The sequence below is a fragment of the Melozone crissalis genome, unplaced genomic scaffold (assembly GCF_028551555.1).
Source record: "Melozone crissalis strain CALT ecotype California unplaced genomic scaffold, PUWL_Pcris_2 ptg000056l_1, whole genome shotgun sequence".
In the NCBI taxonomy this organism is placed as follows: Eukaryota; Metazoa; Chordata; class Aves; order Passeriformes; family Passerellidae; genus Melozone; species Melozone crissalis.
The window spans coordinates 4748239-4775308 of record NW_026535834.1 but is presented as its reverse complement, the minus strand read 5'-3'; the positions used below and the strand labels follow the sequence as shown (position 1 = coordinate 4775308).

At 44.3% G+C, this 27070-nt stretch overlaps 1 protein-coding gene across 1 annotated transcript in view; it reads left to right on the top strand.

The window, feature by feature from the left end:
- SYT16 (synaptotagmin 16) overlaps positions 1-27070 on the top strand; it is a 104839-nt gene that overhangs the window by 454 nt on the left and 77315 nt on the right. The window lies entirely within an intron of this gene.

The window sequence follows — 27070 nt, the reverse complement described above, 5'->3', positions numbered from 1 at the left end:
GTGCTTTGGGTCCTTTTCTGCAGTTTGAATGACTTTGTTTGCTCCCTGCATTTCAATATAACATTACTAATTGTTTCCCCAGCTTTACTTAAATTTTCTATGATTGTTGCACCACAGACTTTTCAGTGGAAGCAGAATTCATTTCATGCTGAAGTCGGAAGACAGCCTGTAAACAAGTGAGGGTGGATTTCTGCCATGATTTGCATTGGAAGTTCTGCTGTGTTTTTTGGGGCAGTTCAGAGTGAGGGATCTGACAGCCTGCAGGTTTTTCTGTCTGTGATGCTCCTGCTGTGTATCAGAGTGGTTCTCCTGCCTGGCTCCAGGAGCCTCATGCCAATGTTGTCATGGGCTGAACCATGGGATGTGCACATAACTGTGCATTAATTACACATTTATACATATGTAAGGGACACTTCATGGGTAGAAAATAGTGATCCCAATGTGGTGCTGTTCACAGGGGTCCCGGGATGAGGGAAGAGATGAGAATCTTGACTCCATGTTTCAGAAAGCTGATTTATTATTTTATGATATGTATTATATTAAAAGAAAATGATCTATTAAAACTGTACTAAAAGAATAGAAGGAAGGATTTCATCAGAAGGCTAGCGAGGAATAGAAAAGAATGGAATGATAATAAAATCTTGTGTCTGACCAGAGAGTCTGAGACAGCCGGACTGTGATTGGCCATTAATTAAAAACAACCACATGAGACCAATCACAGATGCACCTGTTGCATTCCACAGCAGCAGAAAACCATTGTTTACATTTCATTTCTGAGGCCTCTCAGCTTCTCAGGAGGAAAAATCCTAACGAAAGGATTTTTCATAAAATATGTCTATGACATCCCACCATGCAGTTAAAGAGTCTTGACTGTATCTGATGATATTCTCAAGTTAGCCCAAATACTGGGGCTCACCTTTAACCTCACCTTTCTCATTACCCAGCAACCCAGGCCACATGACCCGATCTGTCCAAAATGACAAAATTTTGTAAAGACAGATTTAGTACATTTACTGTAATTTAGTAAAGACAAATGGAATGTTGTCCCTGCAGGAGGAGCCCTCAAAGTGCCCTGTCTGCGCTGGCACAGCTCAGTGTGTCCTGCTCTGGTGCTGCCCATGGTTTCCCCTTTATCACTGGGGAAGGTCAGGTGGGGCAGAGGATGGATGTGCTGTTCCTTGCCACTCTGAAAATTGGTTTAGGTGTGTCTGAGTCACAGAATGGTTTGTGTTGGAAGGGACCTTAAAGATCAGCTTGTTCCAACTCCTCTGCCATCCCCTTCCACTATCCCAGGCTGTTCCAAGCCCCATCCAACCTGGCCTGGAACATTTCCATGGGTGGGGCAGCCACAGCTTCTCTGAACAACCTGTGCCAGGGCCTCAGCACCCTCAGAGACAAGAATTTCTTCTTAACGTCTAATCTAAACTTACTCTCTTTCAGTGTGAAGCCACTACTCCTTGTCCTATTGAGAATTAGATCCTTGTTCTATCAAGAATTACATGCTTCAGGCTCTGTGAAGATGTCAAGGTGACAGTGTTGCCACTTGCTCCCAACCCTGTAAGCTAATGCTGAAAAGTCACTAGTTTTAAGTCTCAAAAAGCATACACCATGACTGACCTTTACTCTGCTCACCTCTGGTTTCCAGATATTTCTCCTGCAAAACTAGGAGCTAGAAACAGAAACGTAAAACAAAGCTGACCTTCTCTTTTGTGCTGACGTGGGTCCAAATGTTACAGAGTCAAGAAAAGCAGCAAATAAATTAAATGTGCTACAACTCTGGGAACAGAGCTTCAGGTCCCCCTTTTAGAGGAGAAGGAATGGATTTAAGGATTCCCAACAGGAAATCTCAAGGGGGGAAGGAGTGATTCTAGCAGGAACATTTGTTTTCAGTGCTTCCACAGCAATGACTATGCAGTCATTTATTTGCCTGCTGAAGGCACAAGGACAGATCCCCAGAGTTTCTCTTCTCCCCATTTGCCTTCCCATTGCTTCCTTGTTTTTTTGGTTCAGTTCTTTACCCTCTTCACTCCCCCTATCTCCCTCCAGGGTGATGGAAAACAGAGGTGTTCTTGGCTTATTCACCCAAGAGCTGGGGACCCTGAGGGAAGGTTTCCTCCCCTGACACTGCAGCAATGTCCAGGAGCTTCTGTCAGACCTGAAACAGAGCAGTCCCACAGAACCAGTAACTGCCAGGTGTCTCCATGGGATGTCCCCATGATATTTTCTGAAAAATCACTTTGCCACAATTTTTCTCCTGAGAAGCCTCAGAGGAAAAGGAAAGCAATAATTATCTGCTGCTGTGGAATGCAACAGGTGCATCTTTGATTGGTCTCATGTGGTTGTTTCTAATTAATGGCCAATCACAGTCAGCTGTCTTGGGCTCTCTGAGAGTCACGAGCTTTTGTTATTCATTCCTTTCCTTTCTTTGCTAGCCTTCTGATGAAATCCTTTATTCTTTTAGTATAGTTTTAATATATCGATATGATATGATATATGATATATATAATATAATATAATATAATATAATATAATATAATATAATATAATATAATATAATATAATATAATATATATCAGACTTCTGAAACACGGAGCCAAGATTCTCATCTCTTCCCTTGTTCTGGGACCCCTGTGAGCACCACCACATTGGGAAGCCCTGCAGCATGTGAGGATTGCTCTAAGTCAATCAGTGTGAGAGGCAGAGCAGCACTGAGGCAGAATGTGCCCCTTTCTTGGGCTGCAAAAAGGAGTTTCAGACTCCTGAGCTGCTGCCCACGTTCTCTGTGCTTGGCAGCAGCAACCCCTGCAGCATGAGCAGAAAGTCAAGGTTGCCTTGGGTCAGGAGGCTCCCTCACAATGGAGTTCACAATGGGCTTGTGCTCCTCTGGCCTTTCTCTTTGGTCCACTGAACATTTAGAAGGAGCAACTCCAGCAGGGTGTTCTGAGAGAGAATTCCTCAGGAGGGTCCCACAGGCCAGGCCAGTGAGCATGGTGGGGCTCAGATCCTTCTGGGCAAAGCCAGGACATCCCCTCAGGGCTGGCCCATTGCATTTGCTGGGAAATGTCCCAGTAAAGGCAGGAATGATGCATCTGACTCCATGTTCTCAGAAGGTTAATTTATTACTTTATAATACTATATTATATTAAAGAATACTATACTATACTAAAGAATACAGAAAGGATACTTACAGAAGGCTAAAAAGATAATAATGAAAACTCCTGACTCCAGATTCCTGACACAGCTTGGCCCTGATTGGCCAAAGAGTCAAAACAACTCACAGCAGAACCCAATAGAACAATCACCTGTGGGGAAACAATCTCCAAACACATTCCACGTGAGCAAAACACAGAAGAAGCAAATGAGATAAGAATTGTTTCCTTTTTTCTGAGGCTTCTCAGCTTCCCAGGAGAAAAATCCTGAGCAAAGGGATTTTTCAGAGAATGTGAACCAGAATCCACTGAAACAATCACCTGTGGGTAAACAATCTCCAAACACATTCCACATGTGAGCACAACACAGAAGAAGCAAATGAGATAAGAATGTTTCCTTTTTTCTGAGGCTTCTCAGCTTTCCAGGAGAAAAATCCTGGGAGAAGGGATTTTTTTCAGAAAATGTGAGCGCCCCACTGGCCCACCTTGTAGCCATGCTGGAAAGGAAAAGTGCTGCCCACATGATCTTACATGGCTCTTCATCTCTTTAGTAATGGATGATCTCAGCAGGAAACGTAGGCAGAAGTTTCTGTGCTCTGGGTTATGGGAGGATTAGGTATGAAAGAGTTCTGCTGTTTTGGTTCATGCTGTCATGGTTTCTGTGAGCAGGTGGGTGCCCAGGGAATTTTAATGCAAAAAATGTCAGATCCCCTAGGATTAGGTGTCAACTGACTGATGATTTTGAGGAATAAAGTCTTGAATTTGGCACACAAAAATAGCAGTTGCGTGGGACCTTGTCACCATTTCCTCTGAGAACTTTAACTTTGGGATTCTGCTGCTGTTCAGTTCTAGTATGTAAATATTCATTCACCAAATCTCACTCTTCTGCACTCTGCCCCCAGTGCCTCCCTGCAGCTTTTACTGTGCTAATGGGATGACAATGGGGCACACGTTGCTTAATAAGGTGAGGAGTGTAAGGCCTGAACTCCACATGGCTGGAAATGTGTTAGTACCTTGATAATCACAAGGTAGCAGCTGTCTTACCCTCTCTTTTTATTTTTCTTTTTGAAACCCACTCCACTTGTTTTATAATTACTTGGGCTCATTATGAACACAAAAATAGCTCCTCTATTTAAGGAGAACAGATGGTTTTTCTAATGATTTTTCCTTAAGATTGAATGAATTGTGGTTGAGTCAGAAACTGCCAGCCCAGAAACGTATGTTTTGATTAGAGAAATTCTTGATTAGGTTAATTGACTGTGACTCAGTGTGATGTACATTTGGCCAACTTAAAATCTTTCCAGCTTTGTCTTGGATAGAGAGTGCAGCCCATCTCTGAGGACAGAGCAGCAGGGAAGGGAGTGCAGGTGAGGATGGATAACCCAGAGGGATGTAACACTTTCAGGAGGGCGGGGAAGCATTTAAAACGTGAGGACACATTTGTCCATTCACATCTTGTTCCTCAGAGTGAGAAACAAGAGTAAATTCCTTCCAGTTTCCAGCTGAGAGGAGCCAAGCTCAGACCCAAACTGAGACAGCTGAGGGTGCTCCTGGGGACCCAGCCTGCAGGAGAGGGGCAGGGAGAGTAAGCTGTAGAGTAAGTTTGCCTTTGTGAAGTCCCTGTGTCATGAGAGGGAGCAGGGATTTGGTTACACTGAGCCTTGATAAGCTAAAGACTTCATAGCTGTGTTTGTGACATCCAAATGAGTGTGTGTTCCAGCAGACAGGTGATCTTTTCTGACTTTAATAGAAAAGGAGATAGAGGATCTCAAGGTTAGACCATGGAGTGAGTTTAATGTGCTGTAGTTTCTGTGCAAGCTCAAGCTTGGTGGGACAGGGTGCAGCAGGGATGATGTGGAGCTCAACAAAACAGGTAAACTTCAGAGAATAACCCAAAATCTCCGATTTCTTGACTATTTTATGATGCTTGCTGGAGACTAAGGAATAGTGACGCCTCTCTGAGACCTCAGTCCTCTTCCAGACACTGGCATGTAGCCAGAAAAACTCTTAAGAGATGTGTCTTGTGCTCCTTTCCTCTGTGACTAGAAATGGCATGCACAAAATGCAGTCCTTGATGTTCCCACTGTAATCTAGCACTTGGTTTGGGAGGTGTCCAGGACCATCTTCTAGAGATTCTTCATTTCCTGTGGCTGTGTAAGTCTGAATTTAAACTCAAACCTCCTTGAGAGCATCCCAGCAGCCCTGGTTTTGTGATTCCCAGCACGGCTTTTAGCAACTGAGCAGCCATTCTCTCTTTTTTGCCTTTTCTCCGGTGCTCCTTATTGCTGCTCCCTTTTCCCTGTGTGGCTCATGAAGCAGAGCCCTCCTTCTCCAGCCCTGATCTCAGTGGTGCTGCAGAGGTCAGCAGGCAGCAGGAGGGTGGCTCAGCCACATCTCTGCGCCCTTTGAAGGGCATTTTGTGTGTCTGTGTCCCTTCAGACACGTTCTGTTACGTGTTTGAAATGAATCCTCTCCCACAGCATTCGTGCAGTTTGATGTGGGCAGTGACCACACCAAACCAAACGGGTCCTGTCCTTGTTCCATCTCCTTTTTGTTGGACTCCTGGAGGCTGAGAATTTTAAACTTCCTGTGCTAAAAGGCACAGACCCACAAGAGAACACTGCATTTGACCTGAGGTCATGGAACAGGCTTCCAAAATTGATTAATAGCACTGGGATTATGGGTAGTTGGTTAGAAGTGTGTAGTTGGTTAGAAGTGTGTAATATCACAGGGTGGAAAACTTAGAGTTTGGGATTTTAGAATATAGAAATAAATATGAAGCAAGATGGAGGTTTTAGGCTGGAGGCAGGTTGTTCTTCTTTACCTTCTTTTCCTTCTTCTTCATGGGTTTGGGTGATGTTTTGTAATTGGACAGAAAAGTCTGCATTGTGGGCTTCCAGGGATCAGTTATTGGGTTAAAATGGAAAATAATCTATGTGTCCTTTCTTAATTGGATAATTTAGTCTAAAAAGACCTTGTAACAAGAGATAGTTGGCCATTTTGTGCCTTCTAATGAAAAGCTGTAGAACTCATGGTTGTGAGGCTGATAAGAAATAATAAACAACTGAGTGGAAACATCAACTACACCGTGAGCGCCTTCAATCCAGGCCCAGAGAAACCAATACCTTTTTGTGGGCAAAATTGTGTCTTTCAGGACATCAAGGCAGACATCCCCTGTGAGGACAGCATGTGGGTGTGAAGCAGCAGGTCTGGAATGATGTGTACAAGATGCTCTGCCAATGCCAGAGGAGAAGGATGAGGTACCAGCCCACCTCCTGTCACAAGGGTGATGCAAATGTGTCCATGTGGTTGTTAGGATGTGATATTGGCAGAAACATTTGATGTAGTTTGATATGTCAGGGTTATGATGTGTTTTATCTTCTCCTTGCTGGATTATGAATGGAAAAAATTATTACATTCAGCTGCTTGAAGGTATGTAGGTATGGTAGTGAGCTGTGTTGGAGGATCTTTCATTATGAATCTGAGAGAAAGGAACTAAAACTAATTTTAAATCAAAGCAAAGCACTCACAGGAGCAAGAACCATCTTTCTCTAGCACTGCACTGAATTTGGATGCAGCAGGTCTGAGCACAGCAATTTTCCATCCTGAAAGGACCAGGGAGATTCTTCATCCTGTGATCTGAGTTACAGGAGTAGTTGTGGCTTTGGGGAAAGGAGCGAGTCATTAAAAATACAATATTTGTTTTTCTCTTTCTTAGACTCTTTATTTCTATTTTTTAATTTATTATCAAAATTTTATTTGATATTGAAAATCCTTCCTAAAAGGCCATACCTTATTTCATAGATGTGCCTTCCTAAACAGAGGAACTTGAATATTTCACCTGCAGGGGCAGGAGAAATATTGTCCAAAATACACTGACAAAACCACCTGAAGAGTCTGAACCTGAATTCTTGTCTTAATTATTGGCCGTGCCTCGTATCTGGTAGACAGCACTCCCCTCTGTGGTCGGCCTTTAGAGCCGATTTTGTCAGAATTTTTGCCTCGATGCTGTAATGAGAAAGTAAGAGAGGCTCTAGAGGGCAGTGCAGCATCCCTGTGACGGGAGAGCCTCCCGGATTCGTTCATAGGAATCTTACTCTGCAGGATGATTGCTGAAAACAGATAAAAAGAAGGTAGAATTAAGCAGTAGTTTTTGTTATTTCACAGGGAGTTTTGACTGATGAAATTTTTTTGCACCAAGAAGACTTAGCCCTCTTTGTAGAGGAGCTTTGAACATTAGACTGGCTGTACTAATTTTGAAAGGGGTTTTAAACTCTTAAAAAAACCCCAAAAAAACAAAGAAAAAAAGGATGATATTTGTGTAGAATTTAAGGAAACAAAGAAACCAAAGCTCATCCCTCTTGTGCACCTAGCAGAGTTCACACCAGAACGATTTGTTTTCACATTGTCTTTCCCCTTCTTCAGCACAGCCTTCTACTTCTAGCACATCCTACTCTGCAGGATAATTGCTTTAAACTGATAAAAAGAAGGTAGAATTAAGCAGTAATTTTTGTTATTTCACAGGGAGTTTTGACTGATGAAAATTTTTTGCACCAAGAAGTCTTAGCCTTCTTTTTAGAGGAGCTTTGAACATTAGACTGGCTGTACTAATTTTCAAAATGTTTTAATCTCTTAGAAAAAAAAAAGTACAATATTTGTGTAGAATTTAAAGAAACAAACAAACCAAAGCTCACCCCTCTTGTGCACCCAGCACAGTCCACATAAGAACTATTTGTTTTCACATCGTCTTTCCCCTTCTCCAGCACAGCCTTATAATGCAACACATCCTCTGACTGGATGTGCTCCTGTTTCCCTTGTGGAGAGATAAATCAATAAATCATTGTGTCAGCAGAGCACAGCTTGAAGCAACATTTCCTTGTGCTGGAGTGTTTTGAATTCCCTTCAGGTGGGAGCTCAGATGTGCCACAGACACACACTCACACACACTCACACACACTCACACACACACACACACACACACTCACACACACACACACACACACACACACACACACACTCACACTCACACTCACACACACACACACACTCACACACACACACACACACACACACACTCACACACACACACACTCACACACACTCACACACACTCACACACACTCACACACACACACACACACTCACACTCACACACACTCACACACACACACACACACTCACACACACTCACACACACTCACACACACTCACACACACACACTCACACACACCTGCCTGCTGATAACATTGCAGGGCAGCATCCAGAGTGGCAGGGGGGTGACTGGGGGTGTCAGTCTGTCCTCAGGGTGTGCAGACACAGCCTGGAGCCTGCTTCTGCTGTCAGAAGGGCTCAGGAGCTCCTTGCTGCCCCATAAACAGCTTATATATGGCTGGATGGTTATTTAATGAGCTTTTGGCATGGATTTTTGCTCTGTGAGAGGGTTCATGTCTCCAGACTGTGGGGTTGTGCTGCTCATGTCCATGAGGTCTTTCAGGGCTGGGGATGGAGGAATCAGGGCTGAAATCCTGCAGAGAATGTTTGAGCCAGGACTGTGCCACCAGCATCCCTCTGTAAGACAGCACAGGAGGGATTTCTATCAAATTTCAGGTAGCAATGCTCCTTCCAAGTTAAACTCACTGCCTTTCGCAGCAGGAGAGAGGAGTGTGGTGTTTGTGAGGCTCTCCAGGATGAGGTGAGAGATGGGAATTCGACTCCATGTTCTCAGAAGGGTGATATATTATATTATATTATATTATATTATATTATATTATATTATATTATATTATATTATATTATATTATATTATATTATATTATATTATATTTATACTAAAGAAAGAGAAAGGAGACATCAGAAGGTTTAACAGGAATGAATAATAAAAACCTGTGACTTCTTAGAGCCTCGACACAGCTAGACCATGACTGGTCATTAAATTAAAACAATTCACATGCTGAATAAACTGTCTCCAAATCCCATTCCAAAGCAGCAAAACAGGAAGAAGCTGGAGCTTCCCAGGAGAAGAAATCCTGGCAAAGGCATTTTTCAGAAAATATCACAGTGACAGAGGAGATTACCTCAAGCAGTTCCTCTGGGTGGATGCAAAGGATTTGTATGTGGGCTCAGCATTAGGTAACTGATGCTTCTGAAATACCTATTTGTTTGTTTTCTAAGCACAGAACATCTTGTTCATCTGTGCAAATGAGAGATGATGAGAGGAAAGGAGGGGCTGTGGATAACAGAGAGGACTTTACATAACTGAGGTGAAAAATAAGATGCTCTCATTTGAACCGGAGGGAAGGAAAATTGCTTATACATACTTCCAGAAGAATCCATTTTAAAAAAAAGAAAGCAGTGTTTCCTCTCTCCCTTCTATCTGCTTTCTTTATTTTCTAATTCTGCTTTTAAAGAGAAGGTACATGAGACCTACAAATGCCACAGTTCTACTGTGATTTAATTCTCTTTTCCAGCAGTACCTATCCACCTTCTCTATGGTTTTTGGAAGAGCTGCTGCTGGTGGTGTTTGTCCAGGTGAATTGAACGAGCTGCCTGTCAGACCACCCTGGTTTTCAGACACCAAAATGTAGAATTTTCAAGTAGGAGACCTGTTGGCAACACTTTGTGAATCACACTGTCTGCTGCCTGATGAATGCTGCATAGCTATTACTGTAGTAGAGATTACTGCTAATTTTTGTTTGTACCAATTAATTTCCCTATGTGTTTCCTAATTAAATAAGGTATGACTGTAAAGCAGATTAACAGAATGATGCCAAATTCCTGTCTACAGCCTCCTTCTGAATGAAACTTGTTATTTCCTCCATGGTTTAAAACTGAGCCATGTGTGCTGTCTTCATTTAGATTAAAGAGCAAGAAATCAGCTTAATTTCATACTGTTATTATTTAAGACTGCTTTGATTTTTCGGAGAAGGGAGATAGCCAAAGGGCTTAATGCCATTGAATTGATGTGCTGCAAGTTCTTGTCATTAGCATTTCTTTTGTGTGCAGCTCCTTTAAGATAAGGGACACCTTTTCTTCTTTTCACACAATTCCTTTGCCTGTCTGATGCTCCAGGTGTTCAGAAGTGGATAAATAATAGGGGGAAGGGATTTTGTTCTTCCTATAATCTGAGAGTGAAAATATGGTTGTTGGCTTTTAAACACAGTGGTGCTTTTTATTGCCCTTTTCCCCCTCAGTGATTTGGCCTCCTGTTAATGGGGATGATCTGCAGAGAACTTGGCTGAATTCTGCCTGTTTTAACAAGAGGTAAAGCCCTCAACACTCTCTAAGGAAAAGTCCAGAAATATAAAATAGATTCAGTATAAGCAGTGCCTGGGCACACAGAAAGTTAATTGTTCTACTAATGAGAGATAATTCTGCCTCACTCAGCTGGGTCACTGGGGAATGTAGAAAAGCAAACATGATGACTCTGGGCCCTAAAGCTTCTGCTGGTGTCTCTGCTTTGGTAACTCTTGCACTTGCAAGGAGAGAGAACGATCTGGAGTTTAATATTCCCTCTCTTTATGTGCTCTCATTAAAGCTATGCTCATGGCTTGCAGGCTGGATCTGATGTAACCATCACAGCTCCCCAACTTCACTGGCATTACTTTCTGCAAGATGGAGGTTTTAGGGTGGAGGCAGGTTGTCCTTCTTTACCTTCTTCTTACTCCTTCTTCTTCCTCCTTCTTCATGGGTTTGGGTGATGTTTTGTAATTGGACAGAAAAGTCCCCATTGCAGGCTTCCACGGATCAGTTATTGGGTTAAAAGGGAAAATAATCTAGGTGTCCTTTCTTAATTGGATAGTTTAGTCTTAAAAGACCTTGTAACAAGAGATTGTTAGCCAATTTGTGCCTTGCTATTGAAAAGCTGCAGGACTCAAGCTCTTACCGAGGTTTTAAAACCAATTTCAGCTCACTTGGGCAAGTTGTGAGGGCTTGCTCCTCACCTGCTGGAGCTACAGGCTTGTGCCGAATTCAGAGGAAATCTGAGCAAGCACCTGAGGTGGAAAAGCAAAGTTGGCAGCAGTGCTGGGGGAAGCACAGCAAAGTTATCAGTGCTGGGGGAAGCACAGCACTCCTGCATGGTCCTGCTCAGCACACTTATTCCTCAGCTAATGCAGGCTATTTCAGTGCTGAGAGAAACACTTGTCTGTCTAACTTGTGAGAAAGCAAGCAGTGAGCTGTGTGGCAGCAGGACACATCACTGTCATCACAGTGTGGCAGGAAAACTCCTTCCCATTTCTGAGCAGGGGACATGGGAGAGAATCTGATGCTGAGGATGGGGCAGCAGCACCTGCTGGGACACCCCTCGGTGCTGGCTCCTTTTCCAGGGAGTGCAGACCTGCCAGGGCTCTGCTGGGATGGTGTGAATTGCTGCTGCTACCTTGGAAAGTGCAAGACAGGCTCTGGTGGGCGTCAGGAATGCAAATCCCTCTGAGGCTTGACAAGTCTCTTGCAGCTTTGCCAAGAGGGAAGGGCTGGCTCCTGGCTCATCCCTGAACCTGTCTGCCAGTGCCATGGAGTATGGGAGCCACAGGGGATGCTGGGGTGGTCTAGACAATCTGCAGGTGCTTCAGTGCCTGCCTGCCCTGCCGTTTGATGCAGTCATTGCCAGCCTGGTGTGTGGGAGTGGGGACAGACAGAAGGACCTGCCTGGCGCTCGGCAGAAGGGGGATGTGGGAGCCATCCTTGAAGCACTGGCAAACAGAGCGATGCTGAAGTTTTCCAGCCTGTCCATGAGGTTGTGGAGGGAAGGGTGTGGTAGGAGGGAATGAATCGGACTCCATGTTCTTGGAAGGTTAATTTATTATTTTGTGATATTATATTATATTATATTATATTATATTATATTATATTGTTATATTATGTTATAGTATGTTATAGTATAGTATAATATAATATAGTATAGTATATATTATATGATATATATTATATTATGCTATACTAAACTATACTTAAGAATAGAGAAAGGATACAGACAGAAGGCTTAACAAGATACTAATTAAAAACCTGTGACTCTCTCTCCAGAGTCCAACACAGCTGGCTGTGATTGGTCATTAAGTAAAAACAATTCACATGGAACCAATCAAACAACCACTTGTTGGATAAACAATCTCCAAACCGCATTCAAAGCAGCAAAACACAGGAGAAGCAAATGAGATAATTATTGCTTTCATTCTTCTCTGAGGCTTCCCAGGAGAAGGAATCCTGGTGAAGGGGATTTTTCAGAAAATATGACAGCGACAGTGTGGTCAGCACCTCTGACAGCAAGCAGTGCCTGGTAGGAGCATAGCAGCAGGGCTGGCATGAGAACTGCTGGAATTTTGTGATTTCACAGCCTGTGGTTCAGGGATGAGCACCTCTGTCCCTATAGGACACGAAACAACACAACCACACACGCCGTTGCTCTCAAGGTGAAGAAAAAAGCGAAGTTTATTTTCTGACTCCAACATTTATAGTTTTCCAAAAGTGACAGCAGATTGGAGGGTGAAAGTGCCTCCTCTCCAATAACACTGGTCAAACCAACAGTCCATCAAATTTCTCCTCCATAAAAGAATGCAAAACAATAAGTTATTTACAGAAAGTGCGTGAGAAAGTTTGCTACAAGAATGCAAACATCAGAAGGCTGAGAAAATCTTAAAAAATCAGGGCAACACACCTCTGCTTCCAGCTCCTGCTGCTCCACCAGGATGCAGGGATGCAAACTGCAGGCAGGCAAGGTCACACTGCTTTCCTGTAAATGGCAGGCATGTGCAAAGTGTAATGGATAATTCCATGATGTCAACGACCAGAAGAAACCGTCTCGCAGGGTGTAATTGGTTTCTCTATAGTGTCAAGTGCTTTTATGTGTTCAGCATAAATATCTTCGCATTGATTGGGAGGAGAAGATAAAAATCGATGATTTACAACACTGAAGTGCTTAGAACATGACATTAAAATGACTCTGGGAGACTTAGCTCATAGGGTACATAGTAAATACTCCAGAGGTACAGGAAATGAAGAGACTCTTCCCAAGTCCTGGAACCAAGCAATAAATTTGATAGATGTTGTGTTCCTCTGCCTAATGGGTTTTAATACTGACTTTCTTTTTGTAGAATTGCGTTGTGGTTATTTTTTACTCTTATTTGTTTGCATGTTTAGGACCCCAGGCTCAGTGGAGACATTGTTATTTTCATGAAGAAACTCTATAGCTTGAGCAAAATGGGAAACAAGTCCTGCTTTGCTGGCTTTGTACACTAAGCACCAGGAGTGTGTCCTGAATTATGAGTGCTGAGGAGCACAGATAATCACAGAAAATAAAGCTGGGCAGGACCACAGATCCATCCCTTTGCCCCACATCCAGAAGAATAGTATCTAACTCACTCCTGACAGATTTTCTTGCTGCAATTTAAGCACAGAGATCAGATAATCTCCATTCTACCCATAGTGATTTTTTATTTCCACTTTCTTTGAATCTCCTTGTGTCACATGTTTTCTACAGGTTTTTTTGTTTGTTTGTTTGTTGGGTTTTCTTTTGTTTGTTTCTTTTTGTTTTTCCACTAGGCCTTTAAATTGTCCCTTTTTTTACCCCCATTAAGCTACCAGACATGACATGCAGACACAGAACTTTGATTCCTCCCAGTCTAGAAAATAAGACACAGTGGTTTTTGATGGAAGTATTTATATGCTGCTTTGGTAGTTTTGCATTAGTCAGGAGAATCCTAACTGTCTGTCCATGCTGGCAGCAACCTGTGTGATGAGCTGTTCCCTGGAGAGGACAATTCCTCTGAGTTTCCCGACAACTTGCAGCCTCTTGTCTGGGAATCTCAACTTGAGTTTGGGCTTTAAAGTAGAAGGAAAACTTGACAAATTATGGCTGAAGGATTCCAGATCTACCTGGTGCAGGAGAAGTGTGCAAATGGATTGCTGGTGTGTTTAGCTGAAATTCAGATGCTGTGTGCTTGCATTTCTGTGAGGGGTACAAAGCAAGGTGTACCTGAGGGGCTCTGCTAGCCCTGTGCATCAATATCAGCAAAAGTCAGCACAGAGCTTCACTCTGTTCTTGAAATATCTGTATGTAACCAGGGCAGGAAGCCACATGAAGGGAATTGACAATGATATTTTCAAGAATTTTCACTAAGATTGCATGCAGCTACCTGCAGACACGAGGTGAAGCATCAGCTAGATCCAGTGTCACTTTCTTCCTCAAGCCTAAAATGAGGAAGGAAAAACTGTTTGCTCAGGACTTTCTGCCTCTTCAGTGCACAGGTCTGACTTGACTTTGGCTGCCTGCTCTAATTGCTGTTTAATGAAAAAGCTGTAAAACCCCGTGGAACAGCCAATAAATCAGCAATGTGTACGGAAAATTTAAAAAGCGTGCGCACTCGCAAAGTGACATGAGAACAACAGGGGATGTGATAACCTGAGATCTTCTGACCTTTTTACCCCCAAATCTCAGTGGGAACTCCTGTTTCTCCGCCTGGCTGTTGGCAGAATTGATGGTTTGTGTCTCTCCATCTCCTCAGCCTTTGAATCGAGTCCAGCCCAGCTCTGCTGCTCTGCCAGGCAGGCTGCTGTGGGTAGTGCTGACTGCACACTCTGCCCAGCACTGCCAGGAAATTGCTGCCCCAGGGTGAGGCCAGGAATTGTTAAAGTTTTCAAGGAACAAGTCAAGGCTGTTGCTGAACTGAAGGTAGAAACATGCTGTGAATTGAAATAATTAACACAGCTTTGATCACAGAAGTAGGTACTGCTTTGTCTTTGGCTTTATACAACGTTAAAGGGAAAAGTGAAAGGTGTTAATGGCACCTCTTCATTAAGGTAATCCTTCAGAGTGGCAAATTAGGTCCTGGTTTCTGTCCCTGCCACCAGCATTGGTGTGTAGCCTCTTCCTGTGCTCCTGCTACCTTTTGGTTTGGAAGTGAGTGAAGATGGATCACTGGGTGGAATAAATTTATGACAGTTCAAAGCACAGCTTAGGTGGCACAGTGAAGAAAAATCAAGCAACAGTGACCTTGTGCTGGATGAGCATCTGGCATGCCACATCCCATCCCTTTGTGCAGCCACTGCTTGTTTTACACTGGGATTGCCAAACACCAGCCTAGACCATGAATATCTGCTGAGCCCACGGGTTAATTCCCATGCTCAGGGCTGATCCTACAGGACATGGCAGTGGTGTGGGCTGCAGGTGTCACCTGAAGGCAGCCAAAGCCAAAGCCATGTCTGCTGCCATGCTAGATGTGCATGCAGCTGGAGGGTCACAATGAGGCAAAGTGGAAATTTTCCAGGGTAGAAATCCATTTTGATTTGGGTGAAATGTACATTTTTGAGTTGAGTCTGTGGTTAGAAACCATAGCCATTTAGCCTGACTGCAGAACTTAGGCTCAGTGAAGTTGCATCAGTGAAGGACAGAGATAAGTGGGGGAGACAGAGGGTGATAGAGAGAGACAGAGACTGCTGTAAGAGCAAGTAAACCCGACCTAGGAATTCTTTCTGATAAAGAAGAACTAGCAGCAAATGCCATGCGAAATTTGTAAATTCGTAAATATGAATATGTATGAACCTATTGTGAAATTGTATGCATATGTGTCTGAGAGGGGGATAAAAAGGGACCTGGAGTTCCCAGAGGTAGACATGCCTTTTAAGGAGAGAAATCTCTGCATGTGTCTGGCGCTGTAATAATAAACATACTGGCTTTACAACTTTCACAAAGTTGTGGAGTTTTTGGCTATATCTCTGCAAAACAGCACTGGCTCTGAGGAGGGTTGTAGATGTGTTCTGCTGCTGCTGAGGGGTGAGCAAATAACTTCTGCCCACTGTCCAGGCACAGACCCAGGTCAGGAGCAGTGGTGAGGGCTCTGCAGTGCTCCAGGCTGTAGCAGGCTGCTCTGGGAAGGTGCAGGGCCTGCGAGTGTTATTGGGGCTGCTGTAGATCCCAGTGATCCCCTTGGCAAGCTCTCCCACCCTGAGTTGTGCCACCCCAGCCAGCAGAGCAATTCCTGCCTGGTCTGAGCAGTGACCTGGGCTGTCATTGCAGCAGCAGCAGCTCCTGGTGCTACTGGGGAATGTGCTTTTGGCTCTCTGCAGGGCAGGGAGAGGGGTCACACTGGTTCCTCCTTTTCTGCCCTGTCAAGGGAGCTGCAAGGCCCATTCCTGGTGGGTGTCTTGGCCATTTTAATGAGCCAGGTGTGCAAAGGGTTGGCTCATGTGTATTTGATTTAATGGAAAGAGTGGAAGAAATTCTTCTTTATCTGTGTTTTTATTCTTGCCTGTCTGTCATCCTCTGCTGCTCACTCCACGTGTCTTTCACAAGCCGTGGGTGGCCAGGCCGGGACCACAATCCCCACATTGCTTTCCTTTGTGCCCTTGTCAGAGCCCCAGAGAGGGAGAATCACTGTGCAAGCACACAGCCCTGGCTGGGGACAGTCAGTGAGCAGATTTTTCTGCTCAAACAAAGCAGAAACAGCAATTTTTGCAAGGCTGTTGAGGGTATGGGAGAATGGGAGTGGCAGATGAGGACCTTGCCCTCAGTGCCCTGTTGCAGAATGAGGCCTTTGTCGGGGATGAGCCATTTGTTGGTGAGGGGAGACTCAGACACTCAATATGAGTGATAAGCAAGTTCCATTTATTGAAGAGAGCATCAGACACTTATACAGCAAGTAATAAGCTTATGAATATTCTGTAAGCCAAGCAATCTATTGGTTAAACTATACCATCAACTATTCCTCATTCCTTTGGGCCTACATTCTCTATTTCCCATGTCTCTCTGTCCACTTGTTATCGTACCCAGCTAGGCCCAAGGACACGCCATCTTGCAGGTGCAGGACTTGGAATTAGCCACGGCCTTGTACTTTTCCAGTCCCTAGTCAGCTAAATTCCCAACAGTGCCCCATGGTGGCTGTGTGGGGTGCTCTGGGGTGCCACTGCCCCAGGCAGAGCTGCCCCAGGAGCAGCACAGCAGGGCAGGCAGCATTCCCTGTGGGCACAGCCCCTGCTGTCCCTGCCGACCTGTGGGGAAGCAGAGGGAAAAGCGGAGCCAGCGCCTGTCCTGGCTCCCTGCCAGCACCTGCCAAGGGCAGAGGCAGCACAGATGCTGCTGGTGGAGGACATCTGCTCTGCAAGGGCACAGAGCTGCTGTGCAGCATCCACTGAGCCTGTCTGCAAGGCTTGGCTGGAGGAAATGAGGTTAGCAGAAGCAGAAGTTTCTACAGCTTGCCTACCAAGAGACGGCCCGAGTTGGCCCAGGATGCTGGAAACCACTTTTTAGCCTGGGCACTTCTCCATCTCCATCCAATCTGTGCAGCAGCACAGCTAAAGAGCAGGAATGTGACTTTCCCTGGACCTGTCTTGCAGAAGGTAAAGCACCATATGGGAGCTGATGGCTCAACCTGCCTGCAAAAGGTATCTGGAGAGAGAGTGGAAGCACAAGGCCCACATCTTTAAAGATAAAGAGGAGTGTGTGGGTGCCATTTCCTCAGCAACTGAAGCTGTTGCAGGGTCTGATATGTCTGTGGTTTCAGTCTCTCTTCAGCAGCATTTCTACTAAGGGGGCAGCTGGAAAGAACTTTTGCTTCATAATAAATTTTCAAGGGAAATTAGACACGGGATCAGAATATGGTTTTTTTTAATGCTTAGTTCATATTTTGTCACCACAGGCTGATTTTTTTCAGATTTGAAATTTTTTGTTTTGCCACCACATGCTGATTTTTCCAGATTTGATATTTTTGGTTTTGTCCATGAGATTTCTGCTTTGAACTCTGGAAACACATTCCTTATACAGCCTTAGGTGTGGTTTGTTTTGGTTTGTTTTTGTTTTTGATTTTTTTTTAATTTTCATCACTCTCTTTTCCTGATTAATGTTTTATTGTAATCCCCCCTCCTATTTTACAGCACCCTAATTTGAGGCTCTTTGGACTCAGCTACCTAACATTGAAAGCTTTCTGCAGGCAGAAATCCATGGGAGGTATGGGCACTTAGAACTTAGGAAACTTGAGTTTTGAGGTTGGCAGGCAGAAATTAAAGTGCTTTTAAGTCTGGAGAACTTCTGGAAAACGTTATCTCCCTCCCTAACTGTCTTTCTGTGATTTGCAAGACCGTGGAAATTCAATTACAGGAGGTAGCTGTGAGCACAGCGAATAGAGGTGGTCACTTTTTGTTCCCTTGCAATTCAGAATGACAATCCCCACCATTAAAACTCACTGCATGTGTACTTGATATTAAACAAATTGGATAGCTCTGAGATTGCTTATTTCTTCCAGGGATAGGAGGGTGAATTGAGCCAAAGCAGTTTTGCAGCCCGGCGTGTCTCAGCTCAAGGCTGCTAATGACGCATCCTGCAAACACAGAGCATCAGCAAGTCCTTTGTACTTTGCTAATATTTTTCCTGCAGTAACACGAGAGCAATTACAGCTTGGAAGGATGGGAGTTGGAAGGCTGGAGGAGATGAAAAAAAATTCAAAGGGAAGAGCAGGATTTCATGAAATGAAGGCAGGGAGGGTATGTGGGTGGGCGAGGGAGCAAGCATCTGTAAACAGTTGGCACTGACAGCTGCTTTTAAAAAATATGTGGGAATCTGGAAAGAGAGAGGTGGAACAGCTGCAAGTGTGTGTATGGTTTATGGAAAGAAGAGAGCAATGTGCAGCCTGTGAGAGAAGGAGCAAAAGAGCAGAGCTAAGCAGGAATCTGTGGAAGGGGTGAGAGAAAGTGGGGCAAAACCCAGAGTGAAGTTGGGGAAGGAAGAGATTAATTCCAGGAGATTTCAGGAATGGGTATAAAGTGTAGTGCAGCTGATGTAAGAGTCACTGTGGTACTGTGGCTGCCAGTGGGGAGGGGGGAATTGCCACCGCCGCCTGCCTGTCCCAGCCTGCCCTCCCTCCCCAGCTTTATCTTTTGATTCATCTTAATAAGAAATGAGCCTTGTTAAGAGCGGGTCATGGGGCTGGGCTGAGGGACTAAAGCCAAGTCTCCGACCTCTGGGCATATTGTAATGCTTGTGAGCCATTGACTCATCCTCTTTATTGGCAGGTTGATGGATCCCTAACTAGGTTGTTAGTGGCATCTCAGCCTTGCTGCCTGCGATGTGCCTTTTGTGCTTAAACTCTGACTTAGAGAAACAAGTTCATTTCAGGCTCTTTGTGTTTCTCTCCTCCTCCTTTTCACAGCTTTTACTTCTTTAAATGTAGACTTCTTTTGACAGATCATCTCCATGGTAACTAACAGGATCGGGCTGCCTACAGAAATTGTAGTAATAAAGTGGTTGGTTTTTACACATGATGAAAAGATGATGAAGCACAATGATAGGTGATAAAGACACAGGTAATTGCTCTAGAATAATATTGCTGCCAAGAAGATGACTGAACTCCCACACAGAAGATGAACAGATGGTGTATTTATTGAAATTCATAGGCTGAGGGAAGAAGATGTAATTGATGGCTGTGTAGGTTTTTGTTTCAGTTTACTATGTTCCGAGCAGGGCCGGGAGAGCGGCGTGCCGGCAGATGGAGCCCGCATGCAGAGCCTCCCTATTTCCTCACTGGAGACCTGAATTCCAATCAGAGCCATAAAGGCAGCACAACCTCTAATTGCTCTGATGCATTTTGCTGGTTTTTGATCTGTCACACAGTCCTGGTATTATTTTAGAAAGGGTGTAATTCTTTTGTGAGAGCAGTGATGGTAAATTGCGTTAGAAAATACCGGGAACGTGGAAGTAGAGCCTGGAAAAATGAACACTTGCAAAACATGTGAACATGTGTTCAATAAAAGTTTTCCAAGACCAGATGTGTGTCTGCTTTAGTGAAGGGCAGCTGTGGCATGTTTGCTAACCTGATTGCTGATCTCCTGGTGCAGCAGGTCTGTTGTGCAGGATCCATGGGAAGGCAAAGCCAGGGAATTTTCTTCTGTTGCTCTCTCTCTGTGTTTTCAGGTATAGTTAAAACTGATAAATGTGATGTGGAAGCTTCAGTGAAAATATTGTCTGTCTGTATATGGCAGACCTGGTTTGAATGATCCCAACACAAGAAATGTGCTGACCTGTTGGAATAAGCCCAGAGGAAGCCACAAAGTTGATCACAGGACTGGAGCACATCAAGACAGGCTGAGAGAGTTGGAGCTGTTCAGTTTGGAGTAGAGAAGGCTCCAGGGAGACCTTTGGGGCCATTCCAGTACCCAAAGGGGCTCCAAGAGAGCTGGAGAGGGAATTTTCCTAAAGATGTGGGTGACATGACAAGGAGGAATGAATTTTAAGAGCAGGAGGGTAGGTTGAGAATAGATATAATTAGGAAAGTTTTAGTCTGTGTGTGGTGAGGCACTGACACAGCTTTCCCAGAGCAGTGGTGAACTCCCCATCCCTGGAAATGTTCAAGACCAGCTGAGCGGGACTGTGAGTAAGCTGGTCTAGTGAAAGATTCCTTGCCCATGGCAGGGGGGTCTGAACAAGATTATCCCTAAGTTCCCTTCCAAGCGAAGCTAATCTCTGAAGGTGTGACTGCATTGCTACTGTGCAGCAAATGTGGGGTCCCAAATGTGGAGTGCTGTGGCATCCTTTGCCACAGGGCTTGGTGCCTTCAATTTCCCCAAAAGATTACTTCAGTGCTGCCAGGAGAATATAAATGTCCATGGGAGTCAGTCTCTGAAGGGCTTCTCTCTGAGCAGTACAAATAACCACACTTAGAGCAAGGAGTGCCAGCTCTGGGGCATAAAGATTTTTCTGTATGGACAAAAAATACTGGGGGAGAAACTCCCTTGGGAGGAGCTAGCTGGACTAAAGTGCTGGTGGCTGTCTGTCCTGCAGCTCCTCTGTGTTCAGCAGCTTCAGCAGCCCTCTTGTGCCCCTGCTAGCCCCCACAGTTTTGGGATTTATTGCTGATAATGCCTGGCTGCTGTTTAGTACATCACAAGGTTCTCTCTTCCACTGCAGACTGGTGCTACTTTATGGATTGTATAACTCATTTTCTCATCAAGTTCTGCAACTAAACCACTTCCCACCTGGGTTTACCTCCCGTTGTACCTGCTCTCATGCTGACTGTGTTTGTAGCTCTTGCATGCAAGGAGCTTCGAGAAGGTGCACAAACACGAGAAGAAATAGGTTTTTCTTCTTACAATGGTAGTGCCAATGAGAATGAAAATAAATACGTGGGTGGTAAGGAAGAAACTCTCTCTCCAGGACACTTTGCCCCAGTGAGGAAACGAAAAGTTTCAGGTTCATCACTTGACAGTGTTTGTGTCAAATTCACCCTTCCTTTTATTCCCTCCCTTCAGATTGTCAGGGCACCCACATCTTTTGTGGCACCTGAAAAACCTCATTTGCATGCAAATTGCTCCCGTTTAGGTTGAAACATTTCTGTCATTCTTCTTTCCAACTTCTCCCCTTTTTCCTGCAGAAAAGGAGGGGTGGAAAAAGTTACTTAAGTGATACACCTTCCTCATACAAGATTAAACAGAGCTGCTCTGGATGTGCTTTTTTGAGACCTGTCAGGCAGCCAGCAAACGGAGCATCGAGCTAGAGATGCCTGAAATATGCACTACATAATAAAAGAGAGAATTAGAAAAAGGAAGAGGGTGATTCTGAGGTCTGAAAAGAGACTGACCTGCTGCTGGATCTGAGCTGTTACTTGAGAGACTTTTTTTATCTTGGACACAGATTTGTCAGGGGTCTGGTGCCCTGAGTGCTGCCAGCTTCTCTGCCAGCCTGGCTTTGTTTGCTGCCCAGCTGCTGGCCTCTTTTCCTTCCCCCACCAATTCCTGCTCTGCCCTTCACCACTAATTGAGTGTTTCAGGCAAAGCTGGTCAGAACATTTTTATTCAAAACTTATTTTGCTGGCAGCCAAGCTTGGCAGCATCAAAGAAAAGGATAAATAAAATATACTGTCATTTTTCTGGGAGAAATTCTCTTTTAAAAGTTGGAAGCTGAACTGTTGTCACCCAGTTGAGGGGGAATACATTGCCAATTGCTTTTCCTTTTGTAGTTTACCTTCTCACCTTTTCCCTTCCATCCCCATTCCCCCTCCCCATCTCTTTTTTCCCTACTTGGCTGCGTTTCCCTACTTGTGCCAGAAAGGTCAAAGGAATGTAGGCTGACATGAAGACTTTCTCTCCAAGTTGAGTGTGTTTCATTCAAAAAATAATCAGATGTTTTCCAGCTTCCCTTCCACCCAAAGTCAATGGTTATTCTTGGGCTGGTTTCTGCCTCAGACAGAATCATAGAATGACACGAGATGGAAGAGACCCACAGAGGATCAGTGAAGATGGACCAAGGCTTCTGTGGTTTCCATGCCCATCAGGGCAAGTACCAGCCAGTGGGGCAGGGCTGAGCTGGTGATGAGGTCTCTGGTGTTGAGATGACCCCAAGGTGTTGGAAAGTCTCTTTTTTGCCAGCCCTGAGACCAAAGAAGAAGTTGAGATTCATCGGTTCTGGTTCTCAAGGTTGTTTATTTTCTCTTATCTATTGCATTCCTTCTCTGACCTGCTGAGATCTATCCACCAGGTCGAGCTGTGGCACAATGCCTGCCCTGGGGGTGCTGTTAACTTTTTATACTAAGAACTACCTGTACTTTATTTACAATAATTTTTCAATACCTATCACCTATGTTAGACAGTCTGTCTCTCTCCTAAACCAATCCAGAAGTGTCACCATCCCAGCAGAAGATGGAGGACAAGAAGAAGAAGGAGAAAGGCTGGACACATCCAGATTCCTCCATCTTGCCTCCTGAACCCCCATTCTAAAAACCCCAAAATTCTACTTTTTCACCCTGTGATAAATTCACTATCAGTCTACTCAAACTCTTGTGGCTTGTAAATCTACACACAAAGTTGGTAATTGTTTCCATTGGCTAAAATCAAAGGCACAGGTGGTTTTGACTTCATGACAAGGTCTCTGAGCCCCTGCCAGGGTCTTGAGTCCTCCAGGGCAGCCAGAGGAATGTCCTGGGTTCTGACAGGCTGGTGCTCCATGCATGGTTCCCAGACCTCTCTATCAGGGAGCAAAGCCCATCCAGGAAACTCTCTGTGTCTCTGAGTGTCCCAGTGCTCACAGGCACATGGGGGGGGGGGGGGGGCTGAAAGAAGGAACTTGTTTTGCCAGAGCTGGAGTGATGTTACCTGGCCAGGAGAAAAACCAAATTAAGTGTTTATCCTTGGGATGGAGGAGACCCAGGCTGGAGGAGAGGATTCTGGTGTCCTGGTAGATGGAAACACAGGATGGGTCAGGTTGGAAGGGACCTCAGGGGGTCATCTTGTCCCACCTTCCTGCTCCAGCAGGGCCATCCTAGATCACACAGCACAGGATTGTGTCCAGATGGTTCTGGAATATCTCCACACCCTCTCTGGGCAACCTGTTGCAGTGCTCAGTCACTGCACAGGAGAGAAGTTCTTCCTCATGTTCAGGTGGAACTCCAGTGCATCAGTTCCTGCCTGCTGCCTCTGTCCTGTTGCTCAGCTCTGAGGAGAGCCTGGCCCATGCTCTTGGCACTCACCCTAAAGATATTTGAATACAATGATGAGGTCCCCTCTCTGTCTTTTCCTCTTGACGCTGAGCAGGGCCAGCTCCCTCAGTGCTTCCTCAGAAGGGAGAAGATCTGTGACAGTGATCGCAGGGGTTCTTGGATTGAGGAAGAGATGAGGATCTGACCCCATGTTTCAGAAGGCTGATTTATTATTTCATTATATATATTACATTAAAACTATACTAAAAAAATAGAAGAAAAGGTTTCATCAGAAGGCTGGCTAAGAATAGAATAGCAAAGAATGATAACAAAGGTTTGTGGCTCAGCTCTCTGTCTGAGCCAGCTGGGCTGTGATTGGCCATTGATTACAAACAACCAACATGGGCCAATCCCAGATCCACCTGTTGCATTCCACAGCAGCAGATAATCATTGTTTACATTTTGTTCCCGAGGCCTCTCAGCTTCTCAGGAGGAAAAATCCTAAGGAAAGGATTTTTCATAAAAGATGTCTGCAACATCCAGTGCCTTAATCATCTGTGCAGCCCCTGCTGGAACCACCGCAGGAGCTCCCTGTCTCTCCTGTGCTGAGGAACCCAGAGCTGGCTCTGCCCTCCTGGCAGAGGATCCATGACCAGTGTGCTGACCTGTCCCTGAGCTGCCTGGCAGACACTGAGAGCACCTCAGGAAAACCAGTAGGAATAAAGATAATGCCCCAGATTAATGCCTCACCCTAGTTTAGGTCTGATCTGGAAGTTTGGAATGTGGTTGCCAACTGTTGTGGTGTTGCTATGGGTCCCAGGGTGAGGTGAGAGATGAGAATTGACTCCAAGTTCTCAGAAGGCTGATTTATTATAGTATGATATATATTATATGAAAAGAAAATGATATGCTAAAACTATACTAAAGAAAGAGAAAGGATACAAAGGATACATTAGAAGGCTAGAAAAGAATGAATAATAAAAACCTGTGATGACTCAGAGAGTCTGACACAGCTGGCTGTGATTGGCCATTAATTAAAAACAATTCACATGCTGGGTAAACAATTCTCCAACTCACATTCCAAAGGAGCAAAACATGGAGAGGCTGAAGCTTCCCAGGAGAAGAAGTCCTGGTGAAGGGATTTTTCATAAAATATGACAGTGACAATGGAATATCTGTGGTAATCTTGTAAAGATGAGTTGCAGGGCCAGTTGGGTCGTGTGGTCCTCTGTTTATTGCTGGGTGATTAGCAGTGGAAATTATCTTTCAGATACCATTCCTGATGGGACTGCTGCCCCTGAACCTAAAGCAAATGCTCAGAAAGGTTTATTGGGCAGGTAAAGCTACTGAAGAAAGTTATTCTTTTTGATTTATTGAGTGAAAGCTTCAAACCAAGCAGCTCCTTTTTTACAGTTTGTTAACAACTTGCAATCCTATGGGTTCCAATTATTTTTAAATTTAAAAATAAATTAAAAAATGAGACAAGCAAGCAATCTGTGGTGCAGTGCCAGAAGAGTGGCTGTGCTGTGTCCAAGCAAAGGTCCCTGATGCTGGCTGGTAGCAAGCACCTGGGGAGAATATTTCAGAGCAGAGTCTGACTTTGTGCTCCCAGTTTCTGCCAATCAGCAGCTCGGGACTTTCTAACCCAGAGGTTATGTAGGATGGCCTATGTTGAAACTGTTTATCTGTTTGCTTTTTGAAATACTTATGTTTCCAGGCCATGCAACACCAGCAGCAGTGAGCTCCATAGTTTTGTGTTGCATTAAACATTATTTCTGTGCATTGTGATTTGTACCTGTTACCTGTTCATTTTGTTGTGTGCCCTCTAGCTGTTCTCTAGAAAGGTGTAGCTACAAATCTTTCCTTATTTGCCACCTCCATAACACTTATTACCCCTGTTTTATTGCCCCTCCATCTGCTCTGATCCCATGATTACCTTTTTATTTGACAAAATTTTTTCCTTGAGCAGAAGCTCTTGCAGACCCCTCATTACCTGTACCAGCATGGTGCTATAATGTGGTGTGTCTATTAAGTCTTTTAAGTCTTTTAGGAGGTCTTTTAAGACTTCTACACTCCAGTGAAGAAAGGGGAGCAGTGTGAATTTGTAATGGCAATGCTTTTTGTGCTCTTACTAGTTTTCATAATGTTTCTTTATTTGCCTTGCTCCTGAGCACTGAGCTATTTTCAAGGAACTATTTGGGCAGTCACCAAGATCCCTTTTCTGGGTGAAAATAGTCCTGAATTACATCCTTCAGCTTCTCTGCAGGTAACACTGGTGCAAAAATTAGTACTCTAGGCTCATCATCATCAATGTTCCTTGTCCACCATCTCTGGTGACCTCACCAGTTTTCAGAAAAGAGTCCAATTTCTGCTACTCTTGAAAAGGAGCTGTAATTAAGTTTTTTATGCCACTAGAAAATTGCTGACCACAGTTGTTTTTTTGGTCTGTCCTCCTATGATTCCACATTAAACTTGACAGAAGTTCACCATCTGTTTTTCTTTTCCTCCTCTGAACATGATGTTCACATTCTGAAGGATAGTTGTTTCCTGGTTTTGGCATTACTACCAGTAATTGCCTTAAGTAACCATTCAATCCCAACCAACAAATTGATTTTTTTGGTCCTTTTATAATATTTTGAATCAACAAGTGTCTTGATGCTTTCCTATAGTATCTGTACATGGTCTCCTGAGGTGTTTCTGCCTTTCCACCTACTTCATCGTAATGCTACACTGATTTTTATGTAGTTCTCCTTTTTCAAATCCAGGTTTATTACTTAGATTTGTGTGGGCTTCTTTTTTTTAGCATAGGGTGTTGAAGAATTGCCATTCTCATGTGTTGCTGGGGACAAGTTGCTCTTCTATTACAGGTTTTTAACTAGTTATTTATAATGTATAAAAATGCAGTGTTTTCAGCACCCTGTCAAGACCATTTCCCAGTCTCTGTGGTACAACTTTAGTTCCAAATCATTCCTTATTTCTGTCTCCATACCCAGTCACCCTGTGGACAGTGTCACAATCTGGTAGGTTTTAAACTAATCTTAATCTGTGGAGTTTTTTTTCACACATTGCACAATTTCTGACATTCTCCTGCTTCTCATATTCAGGGATTTACAGCTTCCCACTGGTTTTGTCTTCCACTGAGCCTCTTCTTGCTGTGTCCCTCCTTTTTCTCTTCTATCCCACAGCAGCTCCAGCCTCTCCTGTTTGGAGGTGGCAGCACAGTGGGTGCAGCCTTGGATGCAGTGACAGGACAGGAGGGGAATGGCTTCAAACTGAGAGAAAGCAGGTTTAGGAAGAAATTCTTGATTGTGAGGGTGGGGAGGCCATGGAAGAGGTTGCTGAAAGAAGATGTGAATATGTCATAATATTAATATGTACTTCTGGAAACGCTGCAACTCTGTGGTTAAAAGAAAAAGGGGGAATTGTAGGGGGACACAGTATGGGTAAATGAAGGTAGTATAGAGTGTAATCTTATCCCCCCAACCAGTTGCAGCTGGACCAATTACCAAAGATTAGGAGCAGGCCTGATC